This window comes from Eriocheir sinensis, chromosome 3, assembly GCF_024679095.1.
Source record: "Eriocheir sinensis breed Jianghai 21 chromosome 3, ASM2467909v1, whole genome shotgun sequence".
Taxonomy (NCBI): Eukaryota; Metazoa; Arthropoda; class Malacostraca; order Decapoda; family Varunidae; genus Eriocheir; species Eriocheir sinensis.
The window spans coordinates 7,887,790-7,899,791 of NC_066511.1; the positions used below are offsets into that span (position 1 = coordinate 7,887,790).

The 12,002-nt window shown below is 44.9% G+C and overlaps 1 protein-coding gene across 1 annotated transcript in view; it reads right to left on the minus strand.

Annotated features, from left to right (window-relative positions):
• The window catches only part of LOC127004238 (hemicentin-1-like), a 56,404-nt gene extending 44,861 nt beyond the window's left edge, over nt 1-11,543 (minus strand). Inside the window, exon 1 of the mRNA XM_050871795.1 lies at nt 11,295-11,543. The gene's annotated coding sequence lies outside the window, so the exon portion shown is untranslated. The remainder of the gene's footprint in view (nt 1-11,294) is intronic.
• Between the last annotated feature and the right edge of the window lie 459 nt (nt 11,544-12,002).

The following is a 12,002-nucleotide window of genomic DNA, read 5'->3' on the forward strand; positions in this document are numbered from 1 at the left end:
ATAGTAAGGTGCTTCTTCACATTTTTTTTGTCAGTAATAATGTTAGTAATGTAATGATACATTTTGCGAAAGGACGAGGATTCCACTCACTTGCAAACGACAGGAAAAAGTAGGTAAGTTTTCCCTAGCAATCGACTTTAAAACTTAGGAAAGGGGCCACGGGCATCCTGCATTCTCGCGCATTAAAACTTTTTGCCGTACGCTCACGCCTTAGTGATGCGCCATAACAAGCACGAGAAGGATTACCAACTCAGCTAATTCCTGGCTCAACAGATTTAGCCATGCACCGCGGGACAATTAGCGGCGACGCGTTCTTTTAATAGGCAAAAGCCGAGCGTGCAGAGTGCAACGCCCTGGTGACGATCAGTGTTTGCATAAATTTTCGTAACGTTTATCAGCTGAATATGATGATGATGATGCGTGTGTGTGTGTGTGTGTGTGTGTGTGTGTGTGTGTGTGTGTTTGTGTGTTTGCCTGTTATTTTAGGTTACAATTTACAAATGCTTCGGGACGATTAGCCTCTTCCTGCTATATCATGCTAATGGACATGCATTGAAATATTGTTGGACACGACGAAAACAGATGTTCATGGCGCTTCCGTTACATCTCGTTCTCACGCACATAAAAAATGGAACCGTGAACATTATTTTTTTTGCAAAGGTATTAAAATTGTTGTCAGCATAGTTGTCATTTCCTACAACCTCTGCACCCCCCTCCCCCCTGAGTACCAATTTCGCATGACCTCACTCCGAAGCTCTTCTATATGCTGTCCAATTTACTGATGCAGGAGTTAGGCAATATCTTTACTCTTTCATCGTTTCCACTAGTTAACTCTGAAACGGATTGCCTTTCACGGCATTACGTCTGGTCGCCATCACTCAATTGTATAGAATAAATGTGAAAAAGTGAAGAATCATCCCCCCCCACCCCCACCCCCCACACACACAAAAAAAAAAAATGGACCAATTAAACATATATTAATTTTCGACTATAAATTATCCAATGTCCTTTGCCGAATATCTTTTTTTCAGGTTTGATGTAATATATATGATTTGGTGCACTTTTGAAGTTTTTTTTTTCAATATCGTGCCAGTAATCATTAAAGGAAGTCACCTGATATTAAATTGCCACCGGCAGTTTATCAATTTTACTCCGCCGAAACCGTATTTTTATGGATATTTTTTTCCTCTGCCGGTCACCATATTTTTTTTTTTTTCATTCAGAACCAGGAGAGACCTTGTTTCCATTTATAATCCTTTTTGTACTGACGTTCCATTCTCTAAGGCAGGTGTCTATATTTACTTTATGTCTTTAGCTAACTTCATCAACGTCAAGTATAACACAAGGGTCGTATTAAAAAATCAAGCTTTTCTTATTAATATTGTATTTCTACCCATCATTAGAGACAATCAGTTGATTCACCATTTTGTGTCATCCCCAATACACACTCCCCACCCTTGTCCATCACGCCTCGGCCAAAATGTGGCGGGGAGGGCTGGCTGCCTGTGTTTCAAATATCCTTTCAAAGGCTGTTGACGATTTTCCAGGACGCGTGGCGACTGCCGCTGAACGCGCTTAAATTGTGACGAAACTCAATTGTGGCCTCACTCAATAGTTTGGAAAGGGTGCTGAACTCTTTTTTATTCACTTCTATGGTAACTGGTTCTTATATTCGTAACTCCGAATTCTTGGTATGTTACTAAATAGTGCATTCGTTGGAAGTTATTTAGCCGGCGTAGTTTTGGAAAAATCGCTTTACTGATACTGATATCTTGCTCTTTTTCATACACATAACCTGCTTATTCTGAACAAAGTAAATCAGTGAGGTCAAGAGGACAGTGTACGTCGGAAGTTTTAAATGAGAAAAGCAAATGGAATAGTAATAAAACACAAACATCGAAGAGATTAAAAGTTGTGAGCGGACAGGATTAATATAATTCTTAGGCGGCCGAGTATTAAAGAAACTTATAGCATCCCTCCCCACAGCCGACTGACACGTGACATGACATGATAGAAGGAAGTTGAAATGTGGAGTTGGGTGAAAGCCGGAATTGTGATGTGTATGTCGGATGTGTGTGTGTGTGTGTGTGTGTGTGTGTGTGTGTGTGTGTGTTTACCTGCGCCATTAATAGGTTCCATCATGAAAGCCTACCGTCGCTATAGGACAAAACGTTAAAAATCTTTGTTAACGTATTTGTCTGTGTCTCAGAAAGGCGCTCCCTTATTGCACTACTATTACATCATTCAGTCTTCAGTCTTTATCCTGCTCGGGAGGACCACCAGGAGTATGGATGGCGAGTGAGTGAAACGACGCGCCCCTGGACGCATGCTCCCCATTAGTTACTTAGTTAGTTGGTCCTTAGCATCAACACTCGTTTGAGAAAAGTCATATTTTACTCAGCCTCATTTCCCCCTTCAGCAAGTTAAAACAAGTTGTTACACCAAGGAATCAGTAGTCATTTTTTATTATATCGCCATGAAATCTCAAATGCTAGTTTCATGTCTAAACATGTATTTATGGCAAAATACACTCCTCTGGCCTTTCAGTGCGTTGAAAGGAGGATATGACATTTGCGGAACATCCACGGGCCATGAACTGATTGCATTATTTTTCATGTCTGGTCCGAGCTAGTGAGTTATGAGTAGAGTGAGTCACTGGGTAAAGAAGAATGTTGACGTTGCTTCAGGACAGGCGGCATCGATGGCAAGTTGATTACGCAGTGGCGGTGGCGGGTGGCGTGGCTGGCCTGGATGGCGTGATGGCGTTGGGAGTGAGTGGAGTGGCCAAGAGGAGCGACATGATTTGTGTGAATGGCGTGCCTCAGTTGAATGGAGCAGTGATAATGGGTGACGTGACTCAAGTAATGACGTGATGGTGGATGGCGTAACTTCGGGAGGTGAAGTGGTGGCCCTGATGGGGAGTGAGTAAACTAAAACGTGAAAAGTGCAGCTGATGGGCTTAGGACGAGGCTGTGCGGCGGTGTTACGTGTCTCAAAGGACTGGCAAAGCGGTGGTGGTGTTTGGCGTGGTTGAAATGAGTGACATGGTTGGGGTCGTTGGGGTGGCGGGGATGGTGGCGGTAGTGAGCCACAGAAATAACTGGCGTGGAGGTGGGGTGGAAGTCGGCATGGTCGGCAGGGAAAAGCTGTGCCATGTAGCGTCAGAGGGAGGACAAGAGTCTGCTAACGAGGCTGCAGCGTGTACCTAGAAGGGCGAGACTTTAAACGCGTCGATTTCCAGCAAGTTCCTCCTGCATCTTTGACATGTACCGCCCACCTTCCCTTCGCCTCCAGGAAAGGGGTCATCCCAGCGACCCTTTCCCGGAAGCCGGCTTTCCGTTAGGCTTTGTCGTGAAGGGAGGCAGGCCTTTACTAGTAATGACGCAGCACAAGAGGTTCACAATGGCAATGGAGATGAGAAAGCCCGTTAAGTAGGGGGCTCGTGGAAGTAAATGAAGGCTTTAGGAGAGATTAAATGGGCAGAAAATGTAGAGCAATGCGCGGCTGAGTAAGGGAAAGGTTAGGCAGTTCAAGGAGACATGTGAATGCTTCGACAGTGTGGGGTGAAACAGAGGAAGGCAGGAAAAGAGGTGGGAAGAACAGGGATCGGCAGAAGAATTTGACATTACATTGATGGGCAAGAAAATGTTTGGGCAGGGGAAGAATTGGGCAGTCAAGAGATAGGCAGGGGAAGGCTTCATCGTGTCAAGGGTGTGGAGAAGAAGCTGCAGCAGAGGTGGAGTGATAATACTTAATGAGAAGAGAGCAGACAGGAAGTGTCTAATATTAGTAAAAATGAGAAGAATCGCAAGAACATAGAGAAGGAATAAAAGAAAAACAAAGAAGAAAGGAATATCTAAAAAAGAAAAGCTGAATATGAAGGAGACGAAGGAGAACAAAAAAAGAAGAAAAGTAGAATATGACGAAAATAATGATGATGGAGGAAAAGGAGACGAAGCATATGACATTCAAACAAGAGCTAGACCCAATTATATATTTACTATCAAGGAGGAGGTGAAGGAGAAAAAAGAAGAGGAGACAGGAAAGGAGGAAGAAGAAGAAGAAGAAGAAGAAGAAGAAGAAGAAGAAGAAGCAAAAGAAGAAGAAAAAAAAGATGTAAATGAAAAAGAAGAAGATGAAAAAAGAAGAAAGAAGAAAAAGCAAAAAAACAGAGGAGCAAGTGGAGAAGGAAGAGAAGAAGGAGGTGGGAATGGAGGAGGAGAAAGAAGAGGAGGAGGTTGAGGAAGAGAAGGAGAAGGAGGAGGAAGGGAGAGGGAGTAGGAGTCGGAGGAGGAGGAGGAGGAGGAGGGGAAGAAGAATAAAAAGTATGAGAAGGAAAGGAATCTATTATGTGGACACAGTAACATAACGGCAACATACATCTCACCGACTGCTTGACTCCGGCTTCCGAAAGTTCCCATTTATCGATTCGTAGTGGGAATAAACTTGAAATACATCCCACATATCAAAACACAACTTCACGGAGATCCTAGAACTTTCATGTGTTCCTGTAGCACAAGCTCAATATAGTAATTCATTTCGGGCACCTGTAAGTCCTAAAAAAAATATTGTTGTCCCCGTTATTGTTGTAGGGACGTTATCGCGCCTTTACATTTAGTTTTATATATATATTTACTTCAAGCTTGCTTTGTTCCATTCTACCTGGTGACCCCGTTCCTGCCGTCTTCCGTGTGTGTGTGTGTGTGTGTGTGTGTGTGTGTGTGTGTGTGTAAGAGTTAGATAGATAGATAGATAGAGAGATAGAGATAGAGAGAGAGAGAGAGAGAGAGAGAGAGAGAGAGAGAGAAGAGCAAGAGAACATAAAACGGCCAACACAAACATAAGAACAAAGAAGAAATAAACTTAGCTAAACAAAGAGAAATAAGAAGAGTATAGTCAAACAAAACAAAAACGTAAAGAAGAGCAAATAAAGTCAATCAAAGCAAGAAAGGAAAGGAAAGCCAGCCACAACACACACACCACGACAAAAGCAAGCCTGGAACGAGCGTAGGCCACGAAGTCAGAACGAGAACGACCAAAAACAAGCAATCAATAAGGTTCAATAAAGTGCACACATCAGTCAACCATTCGCACACCAAATTCAAGGCAAATAAGGACCCATAAAAGCAATCAAATGGAAACAAAAACCACCAATAGCACAACACCTACCGTCACAAGGCAATACAAGTAGGAGCCGCGAAGACATAAGACCGACCGACCTGACAAACAACTACCATGAGACCTCACCCGCCACCCCCCGACACCACAGCCACAGCCGCGACAAACTAACCATATGAAATTACTAGCAACAAATACAGGAAACAAAAACAAACAGCGCCATTCAATACAAATCCGTACAGAAACAAACGCGCAAATGAACAGGAAGCATGAAACCACACAAACACGGCCAAACAAACATCTTTGAAAGGTTATTGAAGTTCACCATAAAAACCCGCACGGCTCCAGACATTTCCTGCAAGCTTTCAAACTAAATAATTGTGGCACACCAGAATGATCTAAACCTCGGAAAGTCAGGGATGGAAAAACGCTGCAAGGCTTCAGGAGGGAAAAGGGCAACACCGTTCGTTTGGGGTCAGAGAAGGCCAAGGAGCAGCTCAAAGCACGTCCTCCCACCCACTCCGTGGTGAAGTGGTTAGCAGGTCTAGACACGTATCCGCGGGTCTCCGTTTTAATCCCGACCGGGAAGTCGGCGCACAGCTCACTCTACTGTGCTCACCCAGTTGTTACTCTCCCCTTTCGGGCTAGTCGATATATGGATACCTGGAAAACCCCGGAGAAAGTAACTGGTAATCCTGTGTCCCTGAGTAATTAGTTATATCCGGCCACAGGCTCAGCGGGTACTGCGACAGACATAAACACCGAGGCTACGCACAGCTTTAGCGCGTGCCCCCAACACTACCATTCACTCACTCCTGAATAATATGGAACCCTTTACAGTATCCATTTACTTATCATCATCGAATAATATAAGAGTCAGACTGAATACTCGGGATATTCCTTATTAAAGAGATAAGACCTCGGACATCGCTCTCGATCAGGCGGAGAGATAAATGCTCCTTCATAAACAGCCAGGCCACGGCCAAAGGGGGCGCTGGGTGAGTGACACGAGGGGCGAAAGGTTTATGAGCTGCCATCTATTAGGTCTGCGCTTTTACCTAAGTTTTCCGTGAATTTATTGATATGATATTCCAGTTTGTTTCCAGCTGCAGAGAGAGAGAGAGAGAGAGAGAGAGAGAGAGAGAGAGAGAGAGAGATAAAGGGGGCTACAGCAGATTCGTGAAATGCCTTTAAGGTCTTTTGTTCCCATCCACATCCCTTCCTCAGTCTTCACTTGTGTAAAAACCTTCCTTCCCCTCTCCTTGCTGTGCTGACTCCGCCCTTGCCTCGGCTCAGGGCTGCCCTCAACTCACCCTCGTCGTCCTCGATAAAAGAAGACAAGACGAGGGGCGGAACCCGTCAGGCCGCGAAGGGAGTTTATGGTAGTGGAAGACAAGAGCCCTCAACACAGGCCATCTGTGGACACGACAGGCGGCGGCGGCGGTGGTGATGATGGTGGTGGCGGTGGTGGTGGTGGTGGTATGGTATGGTGGTGATGGTGGTGGTGGTAGTATTCTTTTTATAGTGGTAGTTGTTGGCTGACTCGCGAGGTAGAGGGAAGGAAATACAACTTCGTGCGGTACGGTACACACACATATACATATACAAAAAGATAAATACACACACACACACACACACACACACACACACACACACACACACACACACACACACACACACACACACACACACACACACACACACACACACACACACACACACACACACACACACACACACACACACACACACACACACACACACACACACACACACACACTCACTTTGGAAATCTCGAATGAACAAGTTTAAAAAATAACCATTATTTCATTTCATTCGTGATATTGTTCAAATCGCTGTAGAATTATTTTATCGTAGGCGGTCATCAGGGTGGCATAACAGTTGTTACGTGACTGGAAACTCTGTACAGTCTTGTCCTTGAAAAATTCAAGAGAATAAAAAAGTTAAAAAAACTATCATCAGACGTCACTTTGCAGGACTGATTCAAGTGTCTTTTTTTATTATTCACATGTGAAGGTGACGTAGTGGTTGATCTTATACCGAGGCGTCGCGATCCACCGGGACGTAACGGACGCCATCTATCATGTACGTCTGACCTACAGACCGAACATCTAAAATACAGTAGCTTTTTTTTCTCTGTCGATACGAAGCAAATTTTTTTCTTTTTTCGTGAATTTCACAAATTTAGGTTCTTAACAAAACTTTTCGTTCTGCCTGAATACAAAGATAACGAAAAATATATTTGTTTTCCTTGTTGAAAAGAATGTATTACTGGAAAGACCAACATAGGAAGTGATGTGTCCGGTCAGAACATAAAGCTTAAGTTCCCGAGGACACAATGAAAACAAAAATGGATTACTATGTTCATGCAAGGAAAAAAATGCACTGTAGCTAACAGTATTTCCTGGAGTTCTTCTTTGAATCCAATGGTAAAGTATTTTCGGAACCGAGACAAAAGTGTTCGGATACCCCCGGCAAACAATGTCAACTATTTCCCCACCTCGTCCCACATTCCGTTTCTGTCATAGTTGGCTGCCTTGCATCTAGCAGCCGTGTTCAATCTTCTTGCTGTCTCCCAGCCTTGAATATTAAGTTGACTGCAAAACTGAGTACCAAGACTGCATTTATGTTTCTCGAGCGTGCAAATGCAGTACAACAATGAATGAGGGCTGGCCAGTGGCATGATATTTGGAAACACATAACGTCTGTTGATCATTGACCAGTTTATACAGTAACAATGAGCGTCATCAGTTCCAGCCAAGGTGTTTATTATAACACACACACACACACACACACACACACACACACACACACACACACACACACAAAACCAACCAACCAAACACACACACTGCCACAGTCTCCTCCCTCTAACATTTAGCGTGGTGAGGAAGCGCCTTGTCAAGGGTGCCATCGCTCACAACAGACCCGCCCAGAGGTGTCAGAGGTGTCGATCCCCGCACGGACACACCGCAACCTCAGAGCCGCAGCAACCGAAACACCGCCGAGACTCGAGAATGTTCAAGTCCTTCCATTATTTTTTTTTCTTCCTCTCTAAACTTACGAACTATCATTACCGCTTTTTTTATATACTGAAAGGGCGAGTATCATCAAAGGTGAAGTATTCCTAATATGCCCTAAAATTTCCGTCGACGTGCAATTAAATCATATAAAAAAGAAAGAAAGAAATCTGTATCCGAAAGAGCAATGACGAAATGAGATTACTGATTAAACTTTCCATCCCGCCAATTAAAAGCCCGCTTGCTGTCAGTCACCACAAAACCAACAAAGTTCCCGGGAAATTAGACAAGTTGCTGTGTGTTTTCATCGCTGGTTTCGCCACTTTGAGGCAGATTGGTTATCGCGCGAGAAGCGTCCCAGGAGAGTAGTGATGTATGATGTCATTCTTAGAGGAGAGAAATGGATAGAGAAAAACTGAAAAATTGTGAGTGTCTGGGAAGTAACGGACATGCATGGCAGGATGCAACGCCATACTGACAGGAACTACATGGAGCGAACACACACACACACACACACACACACACACACACACACACACACACACACACACACACACACACACACACACACACACACACACACACACACACACACACACACACACACACACACACACACACACACACACACACACACACACACACGGCCCGGTAGCTCAGTGGATAGAGCGTCTGCCTCACAACCAGAAGGACCGGGGTTCGATTCCCCGGCCGGGTAAAGATAAGTTGGGTTTATCTTCTTTCACGTGTATATAGTTCACCTAGCAGTGAGTAGGTACGCGACGTCAGGCAAGGAGTTGTGACCTCGTTGTCGCGGTGTGTTGTGTGTGAGTGGTCTCAGTCCTACCCAAAGATCGGTACTACGAGCTCTGTGCTCTTCCGTAGGGGAACGGCTGGCTGTCTCGAGAGAGACCCGCAGCAGACCAAGAGGTGAATTACACACACACACACACACACACACACACACACACACAAACATTGCAGGTATCATCAATAACCCGACCTGTGTGGAATCACGAGTATAACTTTTCCTTTCTTTCCGTGGACTCTGGGTTCCTGCACGTAGAAATCAGTTTGGTTTGTAAGTGTTGTTGGCTTCCGCGTGCATCTTCATTCCCGCCGTCCTCTCCCCCAAGGTCTCCCCCCAACACATGCCATCAGCTACTTCCGCACCGTGATAAATTATACACTAAGACGCCCACCCCGAGACTCCTGCTATTGCGTGCCACCACCACCATCACCACCACCACCACCGCCACCCCTTCCCTAGACACGACCCACCGCCACTAACGACCGCTGCCAACACCACTGTGACCAGCACTGGCAAGACAGCAACCACAAGTACTACCACCACATGTATTGCTACTATATACCACGCTACTACTACAACACCGCTACTCCATACTTGACCCACCGCCGCCAACGACCGCTACCAACACCACTATAACCAGCGTTGGCAAGACAGCAACGACAAGTACTACCATCACAAGGACTGCTTATGTGTACTACATTACTATTTTACTACCAACATCGCTACTCTATACATGATCCATCACAACTAACGACCACCACCACCATCACTATCACCATATTTAGTAGAAAAATAGCCATAACTACAAAAAGAGACACAAGACCAACAACCACAGCCACATACACACTTTACGTCTGCCCTCCTCATCCATCGCCATCAGCACGAGAACCGTTTTTTTTATTATTATTCTTTTTTTTAGTATTATTTATTTTAGTGTTTCCCGTGTCCTCTGCTCTTCCCACAAACGCGTAGATGAGCACGTCTGTAATTCTATAAGCTTCGACATGATTACTCGTAGCCTCATTTGCGTTGACGACACATGCCATTAAATAGGAACAAAAAATAATGTATATGTGTCAGTGGGGCCACATAGTTTATGGTGCAGCGCAGGCCTACCTCCCTTCGCTCATAATTCTCACTTTTTCTTTCACACGATCTCTCTCTCTCTCTCTCCCCCTTTATCTATCTATCTATCTGTCTGTCCATCTGGCTCTGGCTCTCAATTTGTCTATCTGTCTCCCACTTATAATACCTTAGAAGCTTCTCACAACACTTAGTCGATTTTTTCCTCGCCAGAGTGTTGTGTTGTTATAGTGATTTAAGCTCTTCGTGCACTAGAAGCTCTCAACTTGATAGAACAGAGCCCTTTGGAAATGACATACCTACTTTTTAAGTTTGTGTGTGTGTGTGTGTGTGTGTGTGTGTGTGTGTGTGTGTGTGTGTGTGTGTGTGTGTGTTTGGCATTTCTCTTATACGAGGGTGGATGGGGAAGAGGGGAACTGATGTGTGAATTGGGTCTATAATGTGGCCCAGAAAATCTATTGGGTGTTGTGTTGCGTGTGGGAGGAAGGAGAACGTGCGTGTGTTGATGTACGTGGCTCTCGATTGGGTGTGGTTGTGTGTACACGTTTGACTGCAGGGTTACTTTTTTCGTTTTGTTTTGTTTCCTTTGTTTCCAGCGTGATGGTGTTTCTCCCTTCAACTTTTTTTATATATTTCAGGGTAGCAATACGTAGTAATACCTTAATGACTGAAGTTTCTGTGAACTCTTTTTGGTCAAGCGAGAGAATAACACCCGGAACAAAACCCGGGCTGGGGTGAGGTAATAAAATCTGACAAAGCGGTGAATTTCCGTCAAAAAGTCTTAGGGATTTTGTCGCTAGTGTTCAACTATCGACATTAAGTTTAAATCGTTACTTTTCGTAGACAACCACTCAAAAAATCCTTCATAAACGTGAATATACGTGAATTTAGGAATTTACTTAATATCACTGAACCGATGCAAGTAAATTAGTCACGGTCGAGGAAAGGCCTCTGCATCGGCGGCGTTTTCATGCCATGATAACCGTATCCATCATTAGCATAGGAGATGACCCCCTTGTTCCTGCAAGGGGTATGTGTCTGCCGCAATGCCCCAGCGGGTCACCGTGGAGTCACCTCGCCTGCAACGGTAACGAAGAGGCTCCGCTCACCTGGCCCGCCTCAGCCCGGCCCATGCAGCACGTCGCGGGTGGGGCAGCGCGACGCGGCGGAGGACAATACACAACAACACCTTATAGTACTTTTCACATGCGGATTTGAAAACAATAACACAGACTGTTTACCTCAAGTGGTAATATTCCTTCTCTTCAGGTGACGCGTTTCCAGGCTACTCGCACGCGAGTTCTTGACCACTGCACTATTGAATTAGTTACAATTTATTTCTGACACAGTGTTCAAAGTATGAGAATAAACCAACTACGGGCGGCTAGATAGTGAATAAGTAGCTTTTCGTGCTCTGCTGTTCTCGCAAAGTAAAGTAGCAGGTTTGGGTTTGCCACGCAGACCTGCACCACCAACCCGCACTTGGTAACTCCTGCCACAGACTGTTCGCCTCCATCGCCTCATCCGCAGTCTCCGTCACTGCCGGGCCCTCGCACAACGTGTCGTACCTGTTCCTCCGCCCCGCTTCCAGACGTAAAAGGTTCAGTACACTACATTCTGTTCTCTACCGTCAACGTAATAGGGCAGACGAATTACCAGCGTTTAAATGCAATGATAGTTTTTATCTTAGTTTCTTACTTGTATTACCTTAAGAATTACCAGCTCTACTACTACTACTACTACTACTACTACTACTACTATTACTACTACTACTACTACTACCACTACCACTACTACTACCACTGCTGCTGCTATTTTTACTACTAGTGGATCTCGAACATCGTGGCAGCATGTGTTGTTGTCAGCACACACACACACACACGCACACACACACACACACACACACACACACACACACACACACACACACACACACACACACACACACA